The 27,006-nt window shown below is 40.6% G+C and overlaps 1 protein-coding gene across 2 annotated transcripts in view; it reads right to left on the bottom strand.

Moving 5' to 3' along the window:
• The window catches only part of PSD3 (pleckstrin and Sec7 domain containing 3), a 702,311-nt gene extending 675,757 nt beyond the window's left edge, over nt 1–26,554 (bottom strand). Inside the window, exons 1-2 of one of the 2 annotated variants that reach the window (XM_050801835.1) lie at nt 26,378–26,554; nt 19,461–19,524 (exon numbers count right to left, since the gene is read on the bottom strand). The gene's annotated coding sequence lies outside the window, so the exon portion shown is untranslated. Of the gene's footprint in view, nt 1–6,636; nt 6,653–19,460; nt 19,525–26,377 lie in introns of those variants that run through there. The other variant, XM_050801836.1, reaches the window with a different exon arrangement.
• Between the last annotated feature and the right edge of the window lie 452 nt (nt 26,555–27,006).

The raw sequence follows: 27,006 nt of genomic DNA, 5'->3' as shown, positions 1-27,006 counted from the left end.
CTGAATCTAAAATAAAAATTGTAATTATTTTTTTTTAAAAAAAAGCTTTGTTATATGAAAGCATAACTAAAAATCTGATATAGAGAAAGCCTTGAAGAAACTCAAACACCCAGGTTATATTTTGGTAGAATTCATGCTTACTATTTCTGACTTTTAAGAAAAGACTCACTAAGCCTAAAGATCAGAAACTATCTCAGACATATACATTATTTATACAAAACAATCTGACTTGACAGGAAACATTATATATATACATTATATATACAAAATAACCTGGCTTGCTTTAGCTGTCAGACCCTTCATTACCTCCTTACTCTAATGACTAGGACTTCCTCTTTCTCTATCTTCTCATTACCCCGGGACTCTGAATTCCCTGAATCTTCTGCTGTAGGAGGAAGCTACTTTTCTTCCTCTGTGCTCCAAGACTTTAAGTGCTCTCTTCCTTATGGGTAGCAGAAAAAAAGAAAAAGGATAAAAACCATGGCACGCACTGCATTTTCACATGTCTTCCTTTCGTTCTATCATGAAAGAGTTGCAATTCAGTTACTTCCTTTGAATGCTTTCCCTCAACTTCAATTTTTATGTGGCATCAAATAACTTGTTTGCTTAACATTGTAAATTTTAGTCCTAAGAGACTTCTTAAATGGGTGAAACCATTTATTCCTGAATATTTTGAGATCATGTCACACCCAATATGTGTTTTTAGCCAAGCAATACAGTAGTTTCTTAAAATATCTGTTTAGATACTGCAGGAACAGAAAACCAAACACCGCATGTTCTCACTGGTAAGTGGGAACTGAACAATGAGAACACACGGATATGGGGAGGGGAACAACACACACTGGGGCCTGTCGTAGGGGGAGGGAGAGCATCAGGAAAAATAGCTAATGCATACCAGGCTTAATACTTGGGTGATGGGTTGACAGAGGCAGCAAACCACCATGGTACACATTTACCTATGTAACACGCTTACCTAGCTATGCAAACCCACATGTTCTGCGCATGTACCCCGGAACTTAAAATAAAAAAGAAAAGATACCCGGTGAAACCCCATTTTTACTAAAAATAGAAAAAAATTAGCCGGGCGTGGTTGAGGGCACCTGTAGTCCCAGCTACTTGCGAGCCTGAGGCAGGAGAATGGCGTGAACCAGGGAGGCAGAGGTTGCAGTGAGCCGAGGTAGTGCCCCTGCACTCCAGTCTGGGCGACACAGCGAGACTCCATCTCAAAAAAAAAAAAAAAAAAGAAAAGAAAAGAAAAAGGCACAAATAGAAGGTTATGAAAAGCCAATTTAGGAAATACATTCACTCTGAGATTTTAATGGGCAGGAAATCTTGTGATCTCAGCTTTTGATGACATGTGCTGTTAAAAAAGCACATGTAGATTCATAAATATGGCAGTGGCCAAATAATTAATGAATCAGAGCCGAAGCACCTATCTCTGCCACTTGGAGCTTACAGTGGGTTATATAACCATAGCAACCTTTAGTTTCTTCATTCAAAAAATAAACGATATAGAAAAAAAATCTGTTCAGAAAAAAAATTTAAGGTATTTTGTTATGCCTTCCATTATTGTCTCACCATCAGATTAGCTGAAATACTCATTTTACACATGAGCATATTAAGGCAAGTTTATTTCTCTCCAAATTTATTTATTTTTATCTCCGATAATTATTTAGAGTCTCTACCTCAAAAGATAGTTGTGAAAGTTACATGATTAATGTCAAATAAATTACATGTAATATAAAACACTTAGGAACGTGTCTATGAGAAAGCAAGTAGTGTAGAAATGTTAGCTGCTGCTATTGTCATTTTAGGAGTGATTAAGCAAATAATGATTGATTACTCTGATAGTTGGCTTATATCTTCTGCCTAAGAAACCTGTGGGATGTGGTTTTCTTTTTCAGAGAAGTCATGTGAAAGCCAGCATTGTAAAGATATTAAACTCCTTGTTTAAATGTGCGTAGGGATTACTATTAACCAAAAATTTCCCATTAAAACTTCAGACATATGAATGTATATTGGAAAAGAACGAACTGCAAAGCTGAACATGAGATGGAAACTGTAGGGGAACTTTATGTTTGCTTTCATTTCCTAAATAGATCTCTTGAACTTAAGAAGCTTCTGTTGAGGTTTCATATGTCAAAATGTTGCTTCGTTCCTGTTATTCATAAATTCCCCTGAAGTGAGGCTCCAGTAAAAACTGTGAGTCATGGTCCACTCTTTTGTAATTGTCACAAAATATAAATTTCTGTAACAATCATAAAGTAGTGCCACATTTTACCATAGTGTGCTGGGTTATACAGTCTTCAGGATGTGGGGAATGAGGAATGAAACTGTTCATAAGTGGGAATTGCATGGTTTATCGTAAAAGTTCATGTTTCCAGCAAATGACAAGCTATCACCAGGACTACATGTAAGAAACCAGAAACTTTACAGAAGCTTAAAGATGGGGTCTGCCATGTTGATGGTGGGGATATTTTTTTTCTGTAAAAATCTACTGATCATACCTCGTATTTAAAAAGACCATCTAAAAGCTTTACATAAATTCAAATTAATTTCAAGAGAAGAAAAGTAAAATACCCCAATCACTTTGTAAACTAAGAACAGATGATGTAAAACCTGACTCACAAATGTAATAAAATATATATTTAGAAAGGCAGAAAGGATGGTGTAAAAGATTAAGCACCTACAAAGGGGCTGAATCAATCAAAGAGAAGGAGGCTTGGGGTGGGGCTTATACCTGTAATCCCAGCACCTTGGGAAGCCAAGGTGGGAGGATCGCTTGAGGCCATTTCTACCCTGGGGAACATAACAATACTCTTTCTACAAAATAAAAATAAAAATAAGCTGGTTGTAGTGGTACATGCTTGTAAAACCAGCCACTTGGGAGACTAGGGCAGGAGGATTTCTTGAGGCTAGGTGTTTGAGACCAGCGTGGGCAACATAGCAAGACCCTGTCTCTAAAAAAATTTTTCTTTCAATTAACCAGGTGTGGTGGTATGCACCTGTGGTCACAGCTACTTGGGAAGCTGAGGCAGGAGGATCCCTTGAGCCCAGGAGGTAGAAGCTACAGTGAGCCATGATTGCACCACTGAGCTCCAGCCTGGGCAACAGAATGAGAATCTGTCTCTAAAAGTTAAAAAAAAAAATTATGAGGAAGAAGAGGAGGGAAGAGGTCTAGGAACAGAAATACTGCCCAGAATAGGGAAGAGAATGTAACTTCAGGAAAGTTATAACAGAGGCATAGTGGTTCCAGGGAAAAATTAAAAGAGCTCCATCTACATTAAATAAGAAGTTGGAGGGGAAAAGCTTTTGTATATTAATCTTCAAATTTCAACATCTATTTTAAAATATAGATTCACCCTCTGATCGAATTCTGTAGATTTTTCATCACATTGCGTCATAATGGTGTATGCATAATTATTAAATTTGGATCATGGATAATAATATTTAGGGTAAATTTTTTATGTTTCATTTTTATTGGCTTTCACTGCAGTGGAAGTATAAATAAGATTCTTATGGAAATAAAGAAAACTTACACTGTTTAATCTGTTCTAACCAAAGGGATTAAGGGAATATATGAGGTCTCATTTGAGTTGGACCTCAACCTCCTGAATTGAAAAAATAAAGCAAAACAAATTTATTATTAAGGAAAATTTCAAATAAACACCAAGGTAAAAAGAATAGTAAAATAATTTCATGTACAGCTGCCCCCCAGTATGAGGGAGGAGCAGCTCCAGGACAGTCCATGGATACCAAAATCCAGGGATGCGCAAGACGCTCATATGAAATAGCATGGTATTAGCATGTAACTTACGAACACCTGTATACTTTACATCATCCCCTAGATTACTTGTAACACCAATACAATGTAAATGGTTCTTACGTTGTATTTTTAATTGTATTATTTTTGTTGTTATATTGTTATTTTTTAATTTTTCTGAACATTTCCCATTTGCTGTTGGTCGAATCTGCAGATGCGGAACCTGCAGTAATGGAGCGCTGACTGCACTCACCATTCAAATTCAAAATTGATCAATGCCTTGCCAGTCTCATTGCAGCTATTCCCTTATTTAAACACACACACACAGACACACACACACACACACACACACACATACACACAGATGGAGGCAGAGAGCTGACCATATGTGTCCATGTATGTCTGTGTGTTTGTGTACATACATACATATGTGTAGTTGTATATGGGGGCATACACACATAGATTTGAAGTGCAGTGTTTTAAAATAGCGCTACTCAAGGTCAGTCTGAAACCCAGCAACATCAGCAGCAGCAGGAACCCTTTGGAAATGCAAATCCTCATTTCCACTACAGACCTTCTGAATCAGAACCTCTGGGGGTGTGACTTGGTATTCTGTGTTTTAACGGGCTCTCCAAGTGATTCTGATGCATGCACAAGTTTGAGAAGTGAAGTTTGAAAGCAAATTCCACACATGATGGAGTTTTCATCTGTGAAAACTCCTCTATATCAGCCTCTATAACTGATACTACTACCTCCAACAAAATTACGAGTAATTCCTTAATAACATCCAACCTATGGTAATCAGAGGTCCTGGCTGGCCCAGCTCCATCCAGTTTACACCTGCTGTCCTGGAGTAATTATTAACATCACTCCTTTCACATTCAGAAGTGTCCCAGTTAGAATGACAAATGTTACGATCACTGTTTTCATATTTCTGAAGATTATAAAACAAGATTCACCTTTGTCCTCTCTATCCCGTTCCTTCCCCTCCCTTTGGTAACCATTTTTTACTGGTTTTATTTATTCTTCATCTGTTTATTTTTGAAACTGTGAATTAACTCATCTGAGTTTCATTTGCTTCCTCTTTTAACACGATTCCACAGCTCGCAGTTTTAAACTCTGCAATATCCAGGAGAGAGAACTCTATGGCAGGGTACAGGATCTTTCTCTTTCCTCTTATGGCTACATAATAATCCTTGTTGTGAAAGTTGTAGTCATCAGACTGCTATTGATAGACACTGGGTTGTTTACAGTCCTTTGCTATTTCAAATAGTGCAGCAGTGAGCAGCATTGGGCACGCGGTCATTTCATAATTTTGCACATGTGTCTGGGAGAGATTTCTAGAAGTGGGGCTGCTGGGCCAAAGGATGGATGTATATATAATTTTGCTAGATATTGTAAAATACCACTGTATGGGGTTATGCAAATTGGATATTTGAGTTCCTGTTTCCCCACTGCCTCCTCTAGAGGATATGTTATCTAACTTTGGGATGTCTGCCTATCTGATAAGCAGAGATATGGTATCTCAGTGTTGTTTGCTTTTTTAACTTCTTACGGACGTAATATCCACATAGAAAAGTATATATATGCGCACAGATAGAAACTTCACAAACCAAACACATCTGTGTAACCAGCACACTGATGAAGAAACAGAAAATTATCAGACGTCTAGAACCTCCTACAGGCTCTCTTAGTAAATTGTAAAGTGTCTTTCTCTTACTTTGAGCAAAGGTAAGCTCCTTTTCATATATGTCAGGACTTTTTTGCATTTCCATACTGAGTATCCCAGTATGGTTTATTACACAGTCACAGAGTTTTTAGATGAATTGTGCTAGCAGAAACAGCAACTGGGGCAGAAAAGGATGGAAACATTATAAACTAAAATGAGACCTTTGGGCCCGCAGACTTCTGCAGACCTCAGCCTCCCATGTAGCTAGGACTACATGCGCATGCCACCACATCTGGCTAATTTTTAAATTTTCTGTAGAGATGGGGTCTTGCTATGTTGCCCAGGCTGGTCTCAAACTCCTGGTCTCAAGCGATCCTCCTGCCTTCCAAAGTGCTTGGATTACAGACGTGAACCACCACTCCTGGTTGACTGCCTTTTGGAATGGTGGCATCTATAGCAGCTATCCTATGCCATCCCCCCTATTGCAGGTTGCACATGTGAGAGCAGATAAATTGTCTCTTTAGCTGGCAAGTCTTCAGATTGAGAAGAAGTAGCCTCTGGAGCTCTGAACCACTATGTAAGAAGCTGAGGCTGTCCTGCTTGTGAGGAAACAGAAACTAATCAGGAAGAGAGACCACACCAAGAGAGAGATGCCTCACCCATGCCTGCATGCGCCAGCCAGCACACCGCTGATCCCACGGCAGCCACCATCACACTGCAACCTCAAGAGGGAAGGTGAGGCAGAAATACTCCACTGAGCCATTTCCAAATTCCTGGTCACAAAAACCAAGAGGAATACTGCATGACAGTCATGGCTTTGAAACACCATTTGGGGGTCGTTATGCAACAATAGATAATTGAGACTGATTTCGATCCTTACGAAGTGAAAAAAAATCTAATTTCCTACTGAATGTAACTCAAAAAGAAACCCAGGAATAGCAGTTGAAAAACAGTTTAAGTTTTGGAAATGAATTCTAGAACTCAAGAGATGTTGTTTAATTTCATACAAATCATTTGTAATTTCAAGTTACCTGGCTGCCTCTTTATACTGTAATTTGTAACAACGAGACACAGTGCCTGCATTTTTAGCCAACAATTACTTAACCAATACGAGAATTTCCATGAAATTAATCCAGGTTTTAAAAAATCTAGTCGCTACAAGTGAAGATAATCAATAATAATAATAAAAAAAAAACCATACTACCAGAAGCAAACACACTCTGGGAATAAAAATGGAGCTGCGATTCTCAGTTCTTCATCAGTTGTTGTAGCTTGGCTCTAAATGGAAATGTCAAAGAAGTCATTGGATAGAAATTACTCTGTGAGTCAAAACAGTGCTCCTTTTAAGAACAACTGACCAATCAAATTTATCTAAAGAAAATTGGGACTTGAAAGACATTTGAAAACCATAATTTTATCATTTGATATTGCCAAGGCCCAAAGCATCACCATTGGATACGATTTCCAATAAATAACACCAAACTCTCGCCTTGATTGAAGTAGCAACCAATAATAAAAATATTGAGTTATATACTTTTGATACAGAAGAGCTATCTAAGCTGATTGGTGAGTGTAGGTGTGGCATTGAATTACTGAGCCAATGAGGCATAACTGCTGCTGTAATTTGATTATTGAAAAATTAGTGTTTGACTTGCCTTTTAGATGGTAAATGTGGTTTTCCTCTGAAAGCTTAGGGTGTCTCAGCACATTTCATCATATTTAATGGCTGTTTCCCTTTCTCTTTAGTGGTTTTTATTTTTAATTTTCACAGGATATCAGGATGTGACCTGTTTTGTTTCAGTATTGCCTCAAAGACTGAGAAATAAGGGGTTCCAGGGACTGTCAAATTCCAAAGAGCACCTACACAAGGCATGTAAGAGCCAGAGGCAGCTTTTACAAAGTTTAACCTTCAGCCAGTTGGAGCTGCAAAAGGACTGAATGCAAAGAGGAAGAGAGCGAGGATTTCTCTGGGCCATGTGGGGATGTGCCGGGGCCTCCCCTCCCACCTTTGTCCCACGTGCGGGTGGGGGAGGGGAGCTTCACCCCACCACAGTGGGAAGGCAGCTGCAGTAGAGCTGAGGCAGGAGGTGGGATGTGACTCCAGAGGTGGGGCTCAGACACCAGACCAAATTGAGGACTAGCTAAAACAGAGAGGAAGCAGAAGTACCTTTCCATGGCACTCCTACCAGGATGCCATTTCAGTTTACCATTGCCATGGCAACTCCTGGAAGTTACGATCCCTTTCCATGGCAACAACCTGATGACCTGGAAGTTACCACCCTTTTTGGAGAAATTTCTGCATAATCCACCCCTTAATTTACATATAATTGAAAGTGGGTATAAGTATGACTGCAGAACCGCCTCTAAGGTGCTACTCTGGAGAAACTGCCCATGCAGCAGCCCTGCTTTGCAAGGAGCAGGACCTCTGCTGCTGCTGCACACTGCCGCTTCAATAAACTTTGCTGCCTAACACCACTGGCTCACCCTTGAATTCTTTCCAGGGTGAAGCCTCCCAAGTTCGGGGCTCTCCTGCTCTGCATCAGAACCAGGTGGAGAGCTTGGCACAAGCATAAGGAGTGGGTCGCAACGGCAAGGCCAGGTCAGCCTGACATGGTGCCTTGGTGTACAGTACCTTCCACCAGTGGCGGGCTCAGGAACACATTCTTCCCTTGGGCCAAGGGGATAGCCCACAGCTGGACGTTGTCATTTACAAAGAAGGATGCTTTTCAAAGGCCTTCATCCAGGGCAAGCCTAGCACCCCCCACAGAAAGGACTGGAGGTAGACCTTTGTCAAAGGAACTCAGGGTTAAAAGAGGTTGAAACTGGCCATCCAGGAAAGTCAAGATCTACCTCATCTGGCAGGAATGCAGTTGGAGGTACCCAAAGGGGATTCCTTAAAAACTCATAAAAGCCTCCCTACCTCTCAGAAAAGGAGTGGGTTGTGGGGATCCACCACACTCAGAGAGTGCTCACACGGATGAGCTTGGGGCTGGGCCACCAGGAGCTGTGCTGTGCCTCATCTCCCCTTCCCAGGGCCAAAGTGATGAGCTGTCTAGGGTGGGGGGAGTCAGGGGTCTGGGCAGGGATCAAGCAGGAGAGCAAGATGGGAACAAAGAACAGATGTGCATTCATCTAGATTTCTGATGTTTTGATACCAGGGGTCTTGTTGACTGCCTCTTCCAGGGTTAGCCAATTCCTAAAAATAGTAAATGAGGCTGGGTACGGTGTCTCATGCCTGTCATCATAGCACTTTGGGAAGCCAAGGGGTTTGAGGCCAGCCTGGGCAACATGATGAAACCCCATCTCTACAAAAAATACAAAAATTAGCTGGGCATGGTGGCACAAGCCTATATTCCCAGCTACCCAAGAGACTGAGATAGGAGGATCGCTTCAGCCCAGGAGATTGAGGCTGCAGTGAGCCATGATCTCTCCACTGCACTCCCGCCTAGGTGACAGAGCCAGACTGTCTAACAACAACAACAAAAAGATAGTAAATGACTCATATGGGAACGTGCCTTTCATGTGCAAAGCAACCAATCCGAAGCCCTCAGCCCATCACCTCCTCTATCAGACTTTCACACTCCAAGCCACTAGCCCTTGCCCTAATCACGCCAGGGCCTGGGTCCAGAAAACTAGAGACAGCCTTCATCACCCCAGAGCCTTCAGAAATTGCTCAAACCAGCCAGCCTAAGCCTGCCCACCCTGCCTTGCCCATTTCCACAGAAACTAGAACAAAGGTGCTTGTCCACATTTTCCCTTCACTCCCTCTGCCTTCGGACCAACCCTGGTGCTTCCTGGCATGGCCTGTCCTGACTCCTGCCTTTGGGGAACTGAGAGTAAACACTTCCTCTTGCCTGACAGTCATGTCTGCATCTGCACATCTTATCATACTCGAGTAAATCAAAATCCTGGTACCCTACTAACAGGAAGCCACCCCAATGTAGGCTTTCCAGATGAAGCAGGCTCAGGAGAATAAGAAGCTTTCCCCCCAACTCAGACCCAGCCCCCCTTTTTTGGAGTCAGAGTCTTGCTCTGTCAGGCAGGCTGGAGTGCAGTGGCACCATCTTGGTGGAGCTACCCCTTTGAATGAGGCTTCAGATTTGACTGTCAGATGAGACAATCAACTACTGACATGAGACTGTCCTGGAAACTAATAGTTTTAGAAGACTTTTTGTTCTTGAAAAATAGAAGGGCATGGAAAAGCTATAGGATCCATCTGAGTCTGCAAGTTTCTGGGAAGAAACAGTAAGTTTGAAGGATACAGTGGGTGGAAAGGATCAAGTTGTTTTCAGCTTGAATCATTTTGAGTTCAGCGTACTGAAGGCTCTGGTTACATAACAAAAATGCACAAATATATCACCATCAGGTTATGTGAGACAGGAAGTTCTTCTTACTGATAATGCAATATTTTAAGTGACGATATTTCAGAACATTCCAGAGAAAAGCATTTTGAGAGACAGTTGTTTGTAGTGGCGTTTTAAAGTACAATCTCACACTAGTAGTGAATTTATTAACCTTGGTTGTATGAAAAAATGTCTTCTCTTTTCTCCAGTTGTAAGTATAACTAGAATTGAAAATTTCTCTGAAAAATGCCTGAATTAGAGGCCTGACTACATACTGAAAGCCTTGAAACATCCTTCAACCTTCAATTCCTCTTTCGGCAATTGCTCTTAATGAAATAACTGAAAAGATGCAAAAAATATTTACTGTAAGGATGTTTATTGGAGTATTGTTTACAGTGCTATAAATTGGCATCATCCTCAATTTTCAATAACAGAATTTCAGATAAATAAATCATAGTGTATTCATCCCAAATGAATGCTGCCCTGTTATGTAAAATGATGTTGTTGATCAGTGTTTTTCAAAATTTTAAAAATTATTATCTCTCTAAAGAGCCTGGTTTAGTCTGTTCTCATGCTGCTAATAAAGACATACTCAAGACTGGGTAATTTATAAAGGAAAGACGTTTAATTGACTCACAGTTCCACATGGCTGGGGATGCCTCATAATCATGGTGGAAGATGAATGAGGAGCAAAGTCACATCTTACATGGAGGCAAGCAAAGAGAGCTTGTGTGGGGCAACTCCCCTTTATAAAACCATCAGATCTTGTGAGACTTATTCACTATCAGGAGTCAGCACAGGAAAGACCCACCCCCGTGATTCAATTACCTCCTACCAGGCCCCTCCTATAACATGTGGGAATTATGGGAGCTACAATTGAAGATAAATTTGGGTAAGGACATAGCCAAACCATATCTGAGCCTTTTTGGACTCTTTTTTTCCTAATTGTCACCCACCAACCCCTTCTTCCCCATGAAATTTTAAGACCACAAATATATATCTGTTATGTACTATGGCCCTTTGGAGGAGCCACAGATCATTGTAATATCTAAGTTTTTTCACCCCAAACAATACATTTTTGCCAACTTGGGGATGATATGAAACCTATTGAGAATGCATGTTGTTGATGAATATTGACATGGAAAAACATTCATGGTATTTTGGGAAGTAAAAAAACTAGAACATACAAAATAATCTATTTTCACGTATTTGTAAATAGGTATAGAAAAACTTATAGAAGTTTCTATAAAAACATATTAATACTGGTTATCTCTGGGTGGAAATTAGACCTAGTATATATTAATCTCCTGTTATATGTGGGTATTTTTCATGTCATTTAACACTTATAATCATGCTGTGAGAAACTGGAGACCTACTGGGAGACCCGTGTGTGGTAGTGAGCACCATGTTTGGCCTAAGTTGACATTCAGTAAATGATAGCTATTTTTATTATTATCTTAGAGGCTATCTTTAAGAGACAGAATATGTTTTTAATTAATACGGCATAGATGAAATGGTATGATGACCCAAGGAGCCAGATTGCCCAGGTTCAAATCTTTGCTCTGTTGGCTAGGTGGCCTTGGAGAGTCACTTAATCTCTGGCATTCAGCTCCTTCACTCATTAAGTGACTATGATGACAGTAATTATAGCTAGTCACAGGGTTGTTGTGAAAACTAAATACATTAGTCCTTATAAATGCTTGGAATAGCATCTGGTATATAACTAGCACTCAATAGATGTTAGCTTTTTATTCTTACTTAGTCTTTACAATGAATCTGTGAGGGGAATATAATTATTTTCATTTTGCAGATGAGAAAACTGAAGCTCAGAGAAGTTGAATAACGGAATGATTGCTGAGGGTGAGGACATCAGAAAAGGATGAGGCACCAGGTGTCCAGAAGTAAGGCGAAGGACCCAGGAGTTGGGTCATAAGAAGTGAAAAGATACCAGAGATGAGTTTTTGCATTTCCTTTCCATATCTATTGTGAATATTGCCTACACGTATGTATAATATGTATTTCACATATCCACATACACATCTGTCATGTGCTCCCCATGGTCCCTCCTGGAGACCACAGAGGAACAATAGGATTGGGGAAAGTACGTAACCTTGGGGTTGAATTCTGTCTCTGATGCTCCCTGGTTAAGCGGCCCTAAAGGATATATCCTTCCTCTGTGACAACATTTCCTTACTTGTCAAAAAGGAGATATAACACCCACCTCTTGAAGTTAGTAAAAATTAAATAAGAAAATAAAAACAGCCACCATGTAAAGAATTCCAGGCATGCAAAAGGTACCATGCAAGCTATTTTACATGAATAACACAATAGACCCTCAAAAAATACTATTTTCCCTTTCCAGCATCCTTCCTTGTCCTAGTTGAATGAATCATGTTGCATGATAATGAATAATTCTTGCCAAATGCTAATCAAGGAGATACTTTATTTATTTGCTGTTCACCCAATACGTCCCTGCTGAGTTGCCTCCAGGTGCTGGTACTTGGCCAGGCATGGGGAGGGTAAGAGGAAAAACACCTCATCCCAGCTTTGGAGAGTATTTGGTCTAGTGAAAGAAACAGTCACATAAGTCACTAGAGTATAATGTGATGCAACACGCCATGGGATAGTCATATGATATATTTAAGTGGCTTTAATAACATGTGATTTCAGCTACAAACTCTCCCGAATAAGCCTGTCCTCATTCTGCCTTCCACTGACAAAGGATACTGTATTAGTCCATTTTCACATTGCTATAAAGACACTACTAGAGACTGGGTAATTTATAAAGAAAAGAGGTTTAAGTGACTCACAGTTCCGCATAGCTGAGGAGACCTCAGGAAACTTACAATCATGGTGGAAGGGAAGCAGGCATGTCTTACGTAGTGGCAGCCAAGACAGCATGTGAAGGAGGAACTGTTAAACACTTATAAAATCATCAGATCTCGTGAGAACTCCCTATCACAAGAACAGCATGGAGGAAACCATACCCGTGATCCAATCACCTCCCACCAGGTTGACACATGGAGATTATGGGGATTACAATTTAAGATGAAATTTGGGTGGGGACACAGAGCCAACCATATCAGATACTGTCTCTGGGATTTGCAACTATTGCTAGGGATCATTAGCACTTGCTTGTCTTACTTTCTAGGAAGTTCTTGTTCCAATAAATTGCAGTTGTTCTCTTTCCTCCAACCTCTCTGTTACAGAGATAGAAAACAGTGTAGTATTTCTCCTGCAAGTGATTGCCTTTCCCTTCTTCACAACCTTTCTCAAGGGCTAGAAACTCTAGAAACTGTAAATTAGGTTAAACAAACCCAGAACACAGCATTTCCAAGGCTGAGAAAGTGGACCAATAAATCTCTTTAGATTTACAATACATATATGCCCCCAGGGTGACTAAAAAGAAGGAAAACTTGCAGCTAAAATTTAGTTAGGTAAAAAGAAAACATGCTATGACCAAAGGCTTTAAACAATGGAGAGGGTTATCTTCCTTACAGAAATTCCCTGGAATGATAAAGAAAGAGTTGCTTCCAATAAATGAAGAAATGTACAACATAACTTTTTCAATATCTCCTTTCTCCAACTTAATGGGGAGGCATAAACTGATAACACTCAGTTCATACAAGTTTTTATTGAGCATCTACTCTGCCAGGGTCTGGCAACTGAAATACATCAGTGAAACAAAATCTTCAAAACCCCTGCCCTTGTTGGGCTTACATTTCTAGTTGGAGGAAGCAGACATAAACATAATAATAGGTAAAGCATATCTTAAAATGTAGTAATTGCTACTGAAAAAATATGCAGCTAGTTAGGAAATAGGGCTAGCTGGGGCATGGGGAATAGGGAAACTGTAATTTTAAATGGAGTAGTCAGAGTAGGTTTTACTGAGGTGCTATGTAAGCAAAGTCCTGAATTAGGTGACAGACAAAGTTTTGTTAGCAGCTGAGGTAATGAGTTCCAGACAGATGGAACAGCCTTATGAAAGCTCTAAGGTTGGAATGTCCCCAGTGAGTTTGACAGGTCATCCATGTATGGATGCAGAGGGAGACAAATGTGGTTTTAGTTTATCATTTATCATTGTGGATTCCAGTTTATCCTGCTTTCTTCAACTTCAGGTCCAGTCCTCCCTCTCAATTACCTGTCCAGGTGACCTACAACAACTTCAGGTCCACCACCAGATGCCAAGCCAATAGCTTCTCATAAACTTCTCCAGCACCCCTGACACCTAGATAGGTTCTAATCCTTGAACTAATTCCCTCACTTCCTATCACTCATAGTGGTTCTGATCTTCTGATTGAACCCTAAGCAATACAACATCCAAGTGAGATGTCAGGTAGGTAGCTAGATAAAAGAGTCTTAAGTTCAAGGGAAAGTTTCCAGCTGGATGTATAAATTTGAGAGTTATCAACATATAACTGGTATTTAAGGACATGAGGCTGGATTATGTCACCCAAAGAGAGAGCATATAAGCAGAAGAAGAAGAGGTATAAGAACCAGGCCCCGGGGCACTCGTAGTAAAGATGTCAGGGAGGAAACAGACAAGGAGACTGAGAAAGAACAGCCAATGAGATAGAAGGAAAACTGGAAGAGTACAGAAAATGTAAAGGGAAAAAAGTGTATCAAGGAGGATGCAGTGATCACTTGGGTCAAATGCTGCCAACTGTTGAGTAAGACTGAGAATTGATCACTGTGTTTGGTAATACCAAGGTTATTACTGATATTTTCAAGAATGGTGTGCTGAAGTGGTATGAATAAAAGTCTGATTGCAGTAGACTTCAAGAGGACATAGGATAAGGATTGGAGAAGATAATTCTTTTGAGAAATTTGTAAAGAAAATCAGAGAACTGGTGAGGAAAAAAATGAGGTCAATTAAGAATTGATTTTTTAAAACAAGAGAGATAAAGCCTGTTTTCTCATGGGAAGGATTCAGTAAAGAATAGTGGTGAAATTGGAGAAGAGGAGAATAATTTCTGTGGAAATACCTTTAAATGGTGGTAGGTAATAGGATCTACTTCATATGGACAGGTGTTATCTTTAGAAAGAAGCATGGGGACCTCATGGAGCAAGGAGTGTGGGTTCACATGCTTACCGGTTAGATGAGTATAAGGATTTCAGAAGGTCTCTGCTACTGGCCTCAGTTTTCCAGCAATACAGAAAACAAGGCCATCAACTGAGAGATAGCTTAGGGGAAAAAAAATGAAGGTTTTAAGAGAAAAGGCAGGAAACAGTTCTGTAGGAGAGAAGGAGAATATGTGAACTAGGGAAATACAGTATAATGACCGGTAGTATTAAAGGCCTGCTTGAGGATGGTGGTCATGAATTTAAAGTGAGACCGTGTAATGTGAGTATGTGTGAGCCAGGCTCAGCTGCACGAATGCAGGAGCAGAGTAGAGTGATGGGAGTGTTTAGCCAGACTTATGATTTTCATAAATAAGATGAATAAAGAGAAGAATATGCAAGTGAAGAGGAGGCTTTATGCAAATGAGTGATTGTAACAACTAGCCATAGAATTTTAATTGGGTAAGTTGGTAGGGAAGACAAGATGGGAATAAATAAAGAAGAGAATAGGTGACAAAATCAATGGAATGGAGGTCTCACTGGGGGGTCTTCACTTTGGAATGAAGGTGCTAGAAGGAGTGAACTAGAAACACAGGAGGTGGAGGTTGGAGAATGGGATGTGTGAGATACATGGAGATCTGGATTTGTTGGTAACAATATGGAAGTGAATGGCTGAGACAGGGCTGAGGACAAGACCAGTAACTAAAGGTACTGACAAACCAGGACATTGCAAGAATCACCTATGCATATATTGACATCAACAAGAAGTAATGTAGGAAAAGTATTCAAAAGAGTGATAGTGATTCAGGAGCTAAAAGTGATCCAAAAATAGGGGAGCTTGACTGTTCTGATAACCTCCTATTCACTCCACTGATGAAAGAGGGCTCTCCTGCCTTAAATAGTGTGAGGTGACTGAACACCAGATACCCAGCACTGGACAGATGGAATTGGTAGCACTTTATCCGTCACATATACTCACAGCGCCGGACACTGCATGCCTTCCAGAACAGGGTCACACAGGGGTCGCACTCAGAAATTGAGTGAACCAGCAGACTGTGGGAGACAAGTTTTGTAGTAACAGAAGGATGAGGTACCCCTTCATTCTCATGGGAGGACATAACTGGTTTATTTGAATCACTTCACAGACTAGCAGGCAAATGAAACTTGTAAGGTTGAACAGGTGGAGTGCAGCTGTCTGGCTGGTGAGGGAACTAGGTGGATGGGGAACCTTTCCCACTGGGGGAGGGGTGTATCTGGTCAAAGTAAGTTCATTCATGGTCAGGCCTTTGGGGCCCTGTGAGACTCAGAGACATCAAGGCAGCACTTGAGATTCTACACCTTACAATATACTTGACAGAGGTTGATGACTTCAGCAACGAGAGGTGGTGGGTGACACAGTCTGATGGCATGGGATTTAAAGCAGTCTGATGGCATGGACTTCAAAAGTGGGAGATCTTAGGGTGAGGGAGAAAGTGTGCAAGGAGTAATGAGGGCACAGAGGACACCTTCCCCCCCCCCCACAATGTGAGACAGGTGCAGGAGAAGCAGAGCCCTCAAAGGAGATGCAGACTTGAGTTAAGCAGTGAAAGGAGCATTCGGAAAAACACTGTGAGGATATGGAGAAGTCAGCTGATGATGAATTGTGAGTTCCAAGGGCACACAGTAGAAGGATTTTAGGAGTTGGGAGGAATGAAAGATGAGGTGAAAGAGAGACGTGCAAAACTATATGGTGAGCAGTTACAGGAGATAACTGGTGACCCAGGGATCTGGGGCTTCTCGTGATGACAGACACAAACAAGGATGAAAGATCCAGTGAGGTTGGGCATGAAGGTTTCAAGATGGATACTGGATACTGGTGGCAAAGCTGACTACTTAATGGATAGGGAGAAAGAGACAGTCTGGTCGGCTCTGTCCCTTATTATTTATTAAATATTGAATTAATACCCGGGTTTCACTCTCTATGTGTGTGAAATGAGGGAGTCGGAATAGAAGATTTCATAGATACCTTTTAGCCCATAATACAAGATTTTAGGTCGGGTGCGGTGGTTCACACCTATAATCTCAGCATTTTGGGAGGCTGAGGCAGGTGGATCACCTGAGGTCAGGAGTTCGAGATCATCCTGGCCAACATGGTAAAACCTAATCTCTACTAAAAATACAAAAATTAGCTGGGCGTGATGGCACTTGCTTGTAATCCCAGCTACTTGGGAGGCTGAGGCATAAGAATCGTTTGAACCCAGGAGGCGGAGGTTGCAGGTTGCAGTGAGCCAAGATTGTGCCACTACACTCCAGCCTGGGGGATAGAGTGAGGTGTCTCCCAAAAAAAAAAAAAAAAAAGACTTTAGGCAGAGTTTGCACAGCCACGGTATCAGGAGAATGACTTGCCCAATCTGCTGCAGCAGCACCGTTAGGCCAACATAGCTATGCTTAGCTCCCCCAATATGTACTGTACACACTTTCTGTAAACAAAGCCAAGTCAGAGTCATTCAAGGCCATTCCTTCCTTTCAACTTGCCTCATTTTGCTTCTGACTCTTTTAGTACCAACTTTACTTCTGGCTTCCAACTTCTCTCCTTGCCTTGATTGTTGGGTTTTCTGCACACATCTCTCTTCCCTACTATGATTGTAAAGGTCCAGGGTTCTGATTCTCCACTTGAGTCTTCATCTCATCCCTGTTGGATCCAACCAGAGTCACCCCAGAAAACCTCAGTTCCTCCACAGCCAAGACACTCCCTACCCCAGCCTGGGCAAGACTAACCCAGTAACCACATTCTGAAATCTCCCTGGCTGACCTGTATTTGTTTACTAAGGGAGGGAAGTCTCCCTCTCTCCAAACACAGACACCCTTTACCAAGCACAAGCAGAAAGGCTCTGTTCATGAATATCCTGAGATACAGGGTGTAAGCCCTGGAACAGAAGCAGCCCTAGTTTCAAAGACAGTCTTAGTTCAAAGACTTTTCTCTCCTTCTCTTGAGCCAATGCTTTTCCTTTCAACAGCCTACTGATGCAAGAAGTGGTTCCTCCGCTAGCGAGTCTGCATAATATTGCAGGAAGTTCACAGGCTTTCTTAGACCCATCCAAAGAGGGATCTTTTAAAATCCCATAGACATCTTACAGTTTCTCTGATTTGGCCAGAATTTCTTCATGGAGATTTCGTGTTCCCCTTTTTGGAGAGAAGATGAGCACCCAGAAGCGGGTGGAAAGGCTCCATTCCTTTCCCCATCTCAGGAAAATGAAATTCCAAGGACAGAGATCAGGGGGAAAATCACATCTTGATCCTTGGCAATATTGAAACTATTAGGCTTAGCATATCCTGTTATGAGTAAGGAAAAAAAATAAAATTCTCTATTCTCTACACCCCACCTCCCCTTCAACCCCCCCAAAACATATCCCATTCTCATGACTGAAGGAGTTATTCTGAGACGCTTATCTCTTCATATCTACAAAAGTACATCAAATATTCCCCAGACAGTCCTACGACCTCGTCACCTCCACCCTTGCCAGCCCACATTCATTTTTAAAATCTCACTCCTAGCTTATATCCTGCTCATTAACAGAATTGTGATTATGGAATTAGGCTGAAACCGTGTCTACATTCCACCCAATCTCTAACACACTGATATTTGGTCATTGTTATTAATGACACTAACTGTAACGTTTATTCTCTTTAAGAATGTATAGCATGACATGAGGTTGCATGTTTCTAATGTTTTTTTTTTCCAATTATTTATAAACTTTCACATTCCGTGTGGTCATCATTTGCCTTCAAAGGGAACACTGACATTTTCTGTTAGCAACTGCTCTGCATGGAATTGGTTATCTAATATGTCTGGTCAACAAATCTCTCTTTCACATTTAATAAACTGCAATGATTTCACATTCAGGTAGTTCCCTACTTACTTGAGGGCAAAGGGCTCTACAGAAGCTAAGTTAGTAGATTTGATTACAAAAACAAAGGAGATTTTTATAAGTGGAAAATAAAAGGTCTTTTTTTCTAACTCTGTCTTTCGAAGTTTCAATGTCCAGCCTTTCTTTGGAAACACATGACATCTTAATGTTTTTACTGGTCACAATTTTCTTTGAAATCCATTTGTCATCAACTCAATGCTTTTGCCATGATTCCATCTCTGTAACCATGAGATATTAAATGAAGGGCAAAAATCAAAGTTTCTATTCCATTTCATTAAAACAGAACTAGATCTGAATCAAGATAAACTTGAGTTTTCTATTTTAAAAAAATCATCCCTCAATGTATGTTCATGAAAACTGTGTATTCAACCAGCCAATATTTCAGAATATATTGAAAGAAAGCATAATTCACAGGTCATTAACCTGCCTAAGTCCTCAAATACTGTGCCACTGGTCACTTGATCTTATGCTAGAGTAGGTTTAGATGGGGAAACAAAAAAAGTTTTCCTGATTCTCCTGCCTCCAAAGGAAAACATGCCGCAAAGCCGCCTAGCAAAATACCCCAAATTACCTCTGCTATTATGCAAGAATTTCCTTTGCACAGTTATGGATATAACAAAGACAGAATTTTGAAGGACCCAAACACTTTTTCCTAAAATATATTCTTGTTAGTATTCCGCTTCAGATGAAAGTTTAAATCCTAAGCAGTGACTTACCAGGCTTGCATCTGTCAGCTCCTTGAAGAGGTTTTGCTTTGGTTTTGAGGGGTTATGTCTGAAACTTAAAATATAAAATACTTTCAGTTAAGCTGTCCGGCATGATTGACTTTGTTTATTCCAGTCATTCCATTCCAGTGAAAATTTCAATCCCTTCTCTCTGTAAAATCTTCAAATTATTTTCTTCCTCATCCTCCTTCTCTCCTAGACTCCAGGCCATGGATGAAAAAACACATGATCTTGGCTCACTTGTTAAGGAAAAGGTGTAAAACGTACATGTAATCAAGCAAACAAGGAATTGACAGTTGCAAAATGATTTAAAATTTTTCAAATAGACATAGCTAACCCTATTAGCTCTCTGCTTATATATATTTGGCAAGAGAATAAGCCTTTTCAGTGCAGGAATGATATAAGTACAGGAAGGGACATTTCTGCAAGTCAAAGAGAGAGAGAGAAGAGGAGAAGATTCGAAAAGGTGCCAGAGGGTAATTGGACTCTGGCTCTGACAGTTGATCCAAAGCACGCCACAGGAAGTGCACTGGTTAGCTAAAGTTAGAAAAACAGTGGCCTCTGATGGAGCCCCAGATGTCACATCAATTACTTATGGTACAGAAACTTGCAGTTTATTTTGACAGTCATTCAAGTTAAAACACAAGATGAGAAGGTTGCAAGAGAAAAGCCATTTTGGGCCTAATTATTTCATTTCTATAAACAAGGTCAAAAGGTCTCATTTTATTATTATCCTCTGTCCTTGCTTCCCAGCACGGTTTATTTTTCGTCTCCTATTTTAAAGATGCAAACATATTTTAACAAGGTTCATCTTTAACAATTCTGTATCAAAATGGAAATTTTTGTTTTCTGGCTTCTTCTACGTTGATATAAGCAAACAATCTTACAGTATTTATTTTCATAATCAGTATTGAACAAACATCTTACAACTGGGAAAAATCCTCCTGTTCTGTAGGGAGCAGTTTTGCCCACTGGGCACATACAATATAGGCTAGAATTACAGACACTGGGTAATGAGAAGCTCAAGTTCTTCCTCTAAGTACTATGTTCATTTATTTTCTTTTACGCCGTTTTTACAAATATGAGTACAGCCAAGGAAATTAGCACATGTGGGTATACCCAAAGACTAATGACAAGCTGATCCTCAAGAAAACCAGACAGAAAGACTGAACCCTTGATACAGGATTTTTCTCGGCCCCTTTGTCAGACTTGCAGCAGGGGGAGCGTCATCTACTTGGCCTAACGTGCTCAGCCCCTGGCAGGAGGGAGCATGTGAGTAAGTGAGTGCAGGGCCCAGTTGGCTGCTTTGAGCGCTGACACAGGAGCAAACTCCATGCAGGGCCCACGGCCAGACTGGGTGTGTCACCCTGAGGGGAACGCAGTGGCTCCCAGGCAGGGGTGCCCCATGACTCCAAAGCGCCAGAGGAGGTTTTAGTTTGCTAATTAGCTCTTTTAGTTCTGCCATCCGAAGCCCAACAGACTGCAGTGTGTTAGCAAGCTCAGTTGGCCCCTTGACTCGTTCTGGCCCATGGCTCTGGGACTGTCTTGGCCCTGCCACTGCTTCTGTTGTGTGGGGTGGCTGCCCTCCACCAGCGAGGGCAAAGGGCAAGTGTTACAGCCCTTCTGTGTACCCATGCTTGGTGGGTCCCGAGTTCTTGTCCAGTGTCCAAGAAGAATGAGGTCACACTGACTATTGAAGGGTGATGAGGGCAGAGAATTTTATTGAGTGACAGATCAGCTCTCAGCAGAGAGGGGAACTGGAGAGGGGACGGTAAGGTCACGTTGTCTTTGCCAAAGTCAGGTCATCTCTTCTTGATGTGGCTGAATCTGGGGCTAGGGGCGTGCATGCTGATTGGTTTGTGAGCATGAAAAAAAAGGTTAAAACAAAAGCACCAGTAAAAGGTGGGCACAGCGTAAAAACAATTAGGGAAGGGTAGGTATATGTAAAATAGTTGAAGGGCGGGGCTCAGTCAAAGGAAAGTATGCCAAACGGAAGACAGGTTCTCAACCCAGTCCGTGGATTGGGCTTGTAGCTTGGCCTTCAGGCTTTAAATTATTTTTGACTTGAAGGTGGGGTTTCACTGGGGACCTGACCACTCCTGTCTGCCTAGGATTTCTCTGCTTTCTGCCTCTATCACCCTGATTCTTTCCAGATTTGGTATTTCTTGGGTTTACAGAGACCTCTAGTGTGCTTCATCTAGTGATAAGGTGGGGTAACGCCCAGAACAGACGGTGATGGTGAACTTGGGCAAGGTCAATGCAAATTGAAGGGAGGAAAAAGAGAACATTTGGGGGGAGTTTCTTGAACTTGGAGTAGCATATATTTGGTGGAATAACAACAATAACACACAGGTAAAAGCAGAATAAAATCAAAGATAATTAAAGTGGAAGGTTCCATTTGCCAGAAACTACCTGTTAAAGATACTTCCCATGGTTTTCATTTTAAGTAATAGTACAAAATCATGTGAAAAATACATTTAGCAAGAAACTGAGTAAAAGGCAGTTTTACTATTCCATATTTCCTCAAATGAGTAGGCCTGTTGTGCTTTCTCTGCTGTCTAAGCACAAAAACAAATGACCATGAATCAATATCAAGATATTAAGATAATTATTCTATTGAGTTTTTAATTATTATTTCCTCAAGCGCACATTTGTGGTCTCATTTCCTAGCTATATTTTATGTAGTTTTATATAAATTCATGAAAATTTCTCAAAACATGGATGTTTCATAATGTCACTGGATGGTGGATCTTCATTTATGCCTCAATACACATTCATTGAAAACATTTTGCAGTCCTAATGGAAAACCAAGAGGAATCCTAGCAAAGGTCTCCTTGAAGTTAGCAAACCTAATTGAAATATTTTGTACAATAAAACATTGTTTTCATTTGTGACATAAATTCATTCTTATCTACTTCCTGAGTTGATTTTGTATTTATCGGAGCTATAAACAGCTCCCAAAAGTCAGCCTACTTCACTGACAAGGACTCTGATATCCGTTCAGTTAAGGCAGCTATCTCTGCTTTGTTATTGCCGTATTTTTTCCTCTTCTCTCTTTTCTGCTCTCTCTCTTCGATGAAGGTCACCTCTCTCTCTTAGCCATGTCTCAGAATCTATTCCACTTCTCTGATATTTTCTAAGTCAGATAGAGAAGGATGCTACGTCTCTATTCATTGTGATATTTTATTTTGCAACAGTTATAAGGGACACATCTAAAGATTTTAAGTAGTAGTAATCTCATGTCTTTTTCCTTTTTCCTAATTTTTTTCATGATAAAGACTTATTGTACAAAATTTGGAAATTCCAGAAATGTACAAAGTGCAAAAATGGTAATACAGATCACATTACCATCAGCCAGAGATAATCTCCCTCAACCAGTTCTTTTTTTCCTATTCAGATATTTATTTTTAGTGATATGTGGATAGCATTGTGTCCTGTTCCACCTACCACTATATTATAAGCATTTATGTCTCCATATTCTTAAATGTGATTTTAATTTCTACATAATACTTATAATTTGTTTCATTCTTCCCCCATTATAGAGCATTTAGATATTTTCCAGTTATTCATTATTTTAAATAATGTTATTGAGAGTATCTTTCTCATTTTCAAGTTATCCTTCTTCATTAAGAGAAACTGATTATTCCAGTAATTCTATACACATAATTTCAGTGACCTAGGGGGAATGAGGGGCCCAGAGAGACTCTATGACTTGCCTGAGGCCATATAACTACTTATTGGAAGTGTGGAATTCTTTGATATTTTCAGTTTCTTTGTCTATCATGATCAAACCCTAGGCTTTTTAATTGTCTTTTTTAAAACCAGTTTCATTCCATTTTATAACAACTCCTGCCACTGCATTCCCATCCTTTCCTTGCAGCCCCACCCAAAAGGCACCTGCCTGGTCCCTAGGGCTTCCCTCTTCCCATTTGCCCTGCATACCACTATCAGGTGATTCAGATTATCCTCCTTATATCACTATCAGGTTCAAAAATTTCATTGACTGCTTAGTGAAACCCTGCATGAAATATAAACAACTTGCCTTACTCCCAAAGCTCCACTTTTCCCTTCAGTCTTTCCTCATCCACTCCCACTTGGCTGCTGTTCCCTATCCCATTCCCAGCTTCCTGCTTCCTGCCTTCTTCTTACATTTCTTTCTTTTCTTTTCTTTTTTTTTCTCGAGACAAAGTCTCACTCTGTTGCCCAGGCTGGAGTGTAGTGGCACAGTCTTGGCTCACTGCAACCTCCACCTCCCAGATTCAAGCAATCCTCCTGCTTCAGCCTCCCAAGGAGCTGGGATTACAGGTGCGTGCCACCACTCCCAGCTAATTTTTGTATTTTTAGTAGAGACGGGGTTTCACCATGTTGGCCATGCTGGTCTCAAACTCCTGACCTCAAGAGATCTGCCCACCTTGGCCTCCCAAAATGCTGGAGTTACAGGTGTGAGCCACTGCACCCAGCCTTCTCCTTAGATTTCTTAACCAATCAGAATACTCCTTTGTTCCTCCTCATCTCTTTAACTTCACGCAGTCCTCTAAGGCCCAGTGTGAGTCTCATATATTCCATGAAATAGAATGAACTTCCCACTGTGTCTGAAATTGTTTGACTTGAGTTCTAGTCTGTAATGAACCACTTTCACTGGAAAATGTGGGGGCAAATAATTAACTCTGCTGAGCCTATTTCTGCATACAAAAAATAAGAATAATTACAGTAATACCTGTCCTATCAACCTCCCAAGATCCTAGGAAGGATTGGATATGCGTTACAAAGTTTTGGTGAGCTACTAACTGGTATACAAATGAGGGACAATATTCTCCACCGTGTCCACTCATAGCTGTCACTTTAAACCATTTCAGTATCCAAGTCTGTACAACATGTAACACAGCACTGAGTTATGTTCCATCCCATCACATTCTCTCACTGTCTTATGGATGTTAGTCATTTTTCCTCAGCTTGGTTGTGAAGTCTCTCAATGTAAAATACAGTATCTAATACTACCTCTCTAACCCCGGCATTGCTGTAATGACTGCTAGTCTAATCTAGATAAGTCCTAGCTGGTAAGGTCTGGATGGGGTCACAATGGGATTTAGATATAAGTGGATAAGTTAGTGAGGCATCAGTGTTCCAGAATTTTTCTGAAGTAGAAAAGTGTTACACTTCAGTAGTCCAAGAAAACTGGGATTAAGGTTAGCATACACCTTGTGAAGTCTATGTACTCTCAATTTAGACTGTGTTTCTTCAGTAGTCCAAGAAGACTGGGATTAAGGTTAGCATACACCTTGTGAAGTCTATGTACTCTCAATTTAGATTGTGTTTCTTGGATATATTCATTGAATTTTTATAACAACCCGTATTAGGCATGCTTACTGTTGGAAAGCAGAAGCAAGAATATCCTTCAGACATCTAACCCAGCCTTTGGTTACCCCAATCAGAAGGGTCAGACTACCTAATCTTGATACGTTGTTAAACATGGTCTCCTGATGATCTGCTTATAGATTATTCATTTAATCTGAAATTTACTTCTCAGCTTTAATTATCTAGTTTCTAGAGTCCTAAAGAATATTTTTTCCTAACAGGCCTACTCTGAAAAAAGTTCTATGGTAAAGATTAGGACTAACGACAAGAGACAGGGATAAGGCTAGAGTTAGGGTTAGCAATACCTTTAGGTTCAGAGTTAAGGTTATGATTAGATTTATGGTTAGTGTTGGGTTAGGGTGCAGTTTAGGATGATGCTGAGATTTAGGTTGAGGCTTAGGGTTAGCATTTATGCTAGGGTTAGTGTTTGTGTTAACTCTACCCTCAAGGATACTAGTTAGGGTTAGTGTTAAGGTTAGGGTTAAGTTAGATTCCAGGACACAAAGGGCACTTTTATAAAAGATATTCTTGCAAATTTTACTTTGTATGGTAAAAGAACACATTGTCCACATTTTTACCTATTTCCTTGGAACTAGCAAAAACACCATTGTAGTAGAATGCCTATTTTACAGTATTCCACAATTAGAAACAACTATACAGTTTTCCAGAGTTGATCAGAGTATTTTTTAAATCTCTAATACAGAAAAGGCAAGCAACACCTTTAATGTCAACGTTAACTCCCAAGAGGTCAATTTGTCAATGGTATTCAATTTATACCACCTTCTTCCCCTGACATTCCCGGTCACCAACATAAAAGCTGATACCATTAAAGTAAAATGCTGTGATCTGAAAAGCACTAATATTTTACCTGAACAACATTTATCTATCTATATCTATCTATCATCTATACACTTTTGGAGCATCAGTCACTTGTCAAGCACCATAAACCAAAACACAATCTGTTTAATAAGGTTTCCAAATCATTAGATGTCACTCAAATAGGTATTTTCAGCCAGACCTCACTCTCCAACAACTTGAATGTCTATTGATTGAACGATGTCCTCACATAGCATCTGAACTTCACTAGGTCCAAACATGGTCTCCACAGCCCTCACCCAACACACCTGCTTCTCCTTCTTTTCTTCCATTTGATTTAATGGCAGCACCATTTACCAAGCGCTCCAAACCAGAAACTTTTCATCAACTCATTTTCCTCACCTCCCCTGTCCCATCCTGTTGTGAAAATTACCTCAAACCTTCTTTCTGCCCCTCTCTTCGGTTCTATTATTTCTTGCCTAAACCATTTGCAACAGCCTCTTAAATAACCTTCAAATAACTCTCCTACCTCCAGCCTCTTCATTGTCCAATCTGTCCTCCCCACACTGTCACCAAAATGTGCCATGTTTGCTATACCACCCACCAGTTGAAAATCTATGCTAGGTTCTGTTCTAGAGTCTCTTTCATGAAAACCTTCTCACTCCTCTGTTGGCCTGGAATTTTCCACTTCCTTCTTTGCACCCTCCCATACCTTGTACATCTATGGTTGTGCTTACCATAGTTTATTACACGTGTTTCCCTTGAGTAGATGATAAACTTCTCAAAATTAAGATGATCTCATTCACTCCTGTACAACCAGTTCACAGAACAGTGCCTGGCATATGGTAGGTGCTCACAACATTTTGCTGGGAAAAAAAAAAATAGCTTACAAGACCAAGTAATGCTCACAGATCCTCTTTATATAATAGTGTGTCCGGTCCCAAAATAAAACTTATGCTGTGTAAGGCTTCTTTAAAAAGCACACCCTGCATCTTAACAGGAAGTTACAGATTAATAAACAGCTGACGGAACAAACTAAACAGCATCCAGTGAATCACCAGGGGACCGTTCAACTGCTAACTAAATTCAGGGAGAGCGACAATGGGCCCAAACCATCATTCCCCATTGATGGGAAGATTTTGCAAAGATGCTTGAAAGCCCTGGGTATCAGGGCGATGCCTATTTTCCTACACTGTAGTGGAAATTCAGGAAGAGAGAAAAGCCATAGCAAAAATGAATTTGGAGGGCTATGTGAATACAGACACCAGATAAATACCAAATTTGTGGCCACAGCATGTCTACCACACCCTGCTTCATCCATTGTGTAACATACAGCCTTGCAAGAGGTATATACTCAGTTTTTAAG

This window comes from Macaca thibetana, chromosome 8 (assembly GCF_024542745.1).
Source record: "Macaca thibetana thibetana isolate TM-01 chromosome 8, ASM2454274v1, whole genome shotgun sequence".
Classification (NCBI taxonomy): Eukaryota; Metazoa; Chordata; class Mammalia; order Primates; family Cercopithecidae; genus Macaca; species Macaca thibetana.
This window is presented reverse-complemented; position numbering and strand designations above follow the sequence as displayed.